General features: G+C 41.6%; 1 non-coding gene across 1 annotated transcript; it reads left to right on the top strand.

Moving 5' to 3' along the window:
• Nucleotides 1–2353: 2353 nt before the first annotated feature.
• On the top strand, nucleotides 2354–2459 carry LOC141683971 (small nucleolar RNA R71). The gene has a single exon (XR_012560513.1). It is a non-coding gene; the product is annotated as a small nucleolar RNA R71 (small nucleolar RNA).
• Nucleotides 2460–3119: the final 660 nt, after the last annotated feature.

Genomic DNA, 3119 nt, shown 5'->3' with positions numbered 1-3119 from the left:
AAAATATGAATGAACTACAACTTAACATGTAATATGAATCTATATGAATCTATATGGACATAACAAACTAATCCTTACATTATCACCCCCAAACTTAAAATATTCAATGTCCTCATTGAAGGTAATAATAAGGATTTCAGGCATACCTAGTTATTGGGAGGATCACCCTCCTCAGATGGAGGGTTAGGTGTCGAATCAACCTCGACACCAGTGTCTCGGAAAACATTACCGAGAGCGTGTGTCAAATCTTCCGCAAAATGTCGGTGGATGTCATTCATGGTCTCAATACATCGAATAAACCTTCTATACTATGCATCACCAAGACCAAACCTATCAACTGTCTGCAGTGCATGAGAAGAACCCTCTGTAGGCAGGGGAGGAACCGGCCGCTCACCCTTGAGATTATCATAGATATAGTCCAACACCTTATCAGGAGGTGCACCTAAGAATGCATAACTCAAGTGATCTGGAAGTGGGTTGAGCTCAAGTGTGGGAGCTTCTTCAATAGATGGCTCGCGATGCTCCTGAGAAATTTTCAGCTCTGCTAACCCAAGAGAATCAAATGGAATATCCAAACTTCCTCTTCCATGTAGGTGCATTCAAAACCTGCATTTTCTATGCTCCTTCTTCATCTTTAATAATTGATTCCCCTATTAAGGATCTCTCTAAGGTATCTAACTTTGGCAATTTCTCAAGTTCCGAATTCACTACAGAATCGACCATCTCTACTTTAAAGCATTCCTCTTTAGCTGTGGGTAACTTTATTGCCTTGAACACATTAAAAGTGACCTTCTGATCATGAACCTTCATCGTAATCTCCCCTTTTTGCACATCGATCATAGTTCGTCCTGTAGCCAAGAATGGTCTCCCTAAGATAGTGGGAATCTTCTTATCCTCCTCAAAGTCAAAAATTACAAAGTCAGCAGGAAAGATGAGCTTATCCACCTTAACCAAGATATCCTCCACTACTCCTCGCGGATAAGTGATGGAACGATCATCCAACTGCAAAGACATGTTCACAGGTTTCGGATCAGGTAGACCAAGCTTCTTGAAGATAGAAAAGGGCATCAGATTGATGCTAGCTCCCAAATCACATAAATACTTGTCGAACGACAAGTTTCCGATGGTGCAAGGATTAATAAAACTTCCAGGATCTTTAAGCTTCAGAGGCAACTTTTATTGCAGAATAGCACTGTACTCCTCCGTTAGAGCAACGATGTCTAAGTCATCGAGCTTCACTGTTCGAGATAGAATACCCTTCATAAACTTCGCATAGCTAGGCATCTGTTCAAGAGCTTCAACGAAGGGTATGTTGATGTGAAGTTTCTTGAACACCTCCAGAAACTTAGTAAATTGCTTATCCAACTTCTGCTTCTGCAGCCTTTTAGGAAAATGAGGTGGAGGATGGACCTGTTTCTCCCTTGTATTACCCTCAGGAGGAGTGTGTTCCACAGTTTTCTTCCTTGATTCCACTCCTGCTTCCTTCTGCACATCTATCTCCGCCAAAACTGTAGATTCTAGAACTTGAGATTTTTCAGGGCTTGCAACCTTCCCATACCTCAATGTAATTACCTTAACCTGCTCTTCTGCTTCCCTCTTTCCAGGAACTTCTGTATCACTAGAAAGCGGTCCTGGTAGTCGATTCAATAAAGCGTTAGCAATTTGTCCTATCTGGTTCTCCAGAGTCTTGATAGAAACAACCTGGCTTTGGCATATAAGAGCCTGGTTTTTGCACATAAACCTCAACTCCTCCAATTTAGATTTTTCATTTGAAGATTGACCTGTATGATGAGTTTGTTGTTGAAGTTAGAGTTTTTCTCTTGGTGCAATTTGTGTCTGAAAACCAGGAGGGTTGAATTGCTTGTTTCCAAACTGCTGGAACGGCTGTTGCATCGCATTCTGATTGTTGCTCCATCTGAAGTTAGGATGATTCCAGTTGCCTGGATGATAAGTGTCTGGAACTGGTTGCTGCGATCTCTAAAAGTTGCTCACAAACTGAGCTGATTCACAAGATATAGCACAATGCTCTGTCGCATGCGAACCTGCACACATCTCACAAACACTGGTTATCTAATTAACACCATAGTTAGCCAGAGAATCGATCTTCATAGACAACTACTTTAGTTTAGCAGTGATAGCCGTAGCTGTACCCACTTCAAGAACTCCTGCGATCTTGCCTTGTGGCAATCTCTGAGGTAGATACTAATATTCATTAGCAGCCATCAGTTCAATTAGATCATAAGCTTCCTCATAGCTCTTTTCCCATAATGCTCCACCTGATGCTGCATCGAGCATTGGTCTGGACTGTGCTCCAAACCCGTTATAGAAGCAATTGATGATCATCCAATCAGGAATTCCATGATGAGGATACTTCTTAAGCATCTTCTTGTAGCGCTCCCAAGCTTCACACAAAGATTCTCCCGTTTGCTGCGAAATTGAGTAATAACATTTCTGATTGCAGTTGTCTTCGCCATAGGGAAGAATTTAGTGAGAAATTTTGAGCAAGATCTTCCAAAGTAGTGATAGAACCTGCTGGTAGAGAATGTAACCAGCACTTAGCCTTGTCCCTCAGAGAGAATGGGAATAGTCTTAGCTTCACAGCATCTTCAGAAATACTGTTGAACTTGAAGGTGTCGTTGATCTCAATGAAATTCCTAATGTGCATATTGGGATCTTCCGTTGGAGAACCCCCAAACTGGATTGAATTTTGCACCCATTAAATCATGCTAGACTTGATTTCAAAAGAATTAGCCGAGATGGTTGGTCTGAAAATGCTAGACTGAATGTCATTGATCTTCGGTTGAGAATAATCCATTAAAGCCTTCAGATTCGAAGCTGGTTCTTCCATTGCAACAAAAACTTCTTCTTCAACTTTTTCCACAACAAAGACACGAGATTGAGAACGCGTTCGCATACACGCTCTCTAGAGTAACTGAAACAAAACAAGTACCCGTGTAAGTAAACTATCTGAGTCACTGAACTTTAACGATCACGGATGACAAGTACATAAACTAAACAATTAACAACACCGAGTCCCCGGCAGCGGCGCCAAAAACTTGTTAGGGTGAAAACACGCGCTGAAATTCACGCAAGTATACCCGTTCGCAAGTAGTATAAGA

Source organism: Apium graveolens, chromosome 1 (genome assembly GCF_009905375.1).
Source record: "Apium graveolens cultivar Ventura chromosome 1, ASM990537v1, whole genome shotgun sequence".
In the NCBI taxonomy this organism is placed as follows: Eukaryota; Viridiplantae; Streptophyta; class Magnoliopsida; order Apiales; family Apiaceae; genus Apium; species Apium graveolens.
This window is presented reverse-complemented; position numbering and strand designations above follow the sequence as displayed.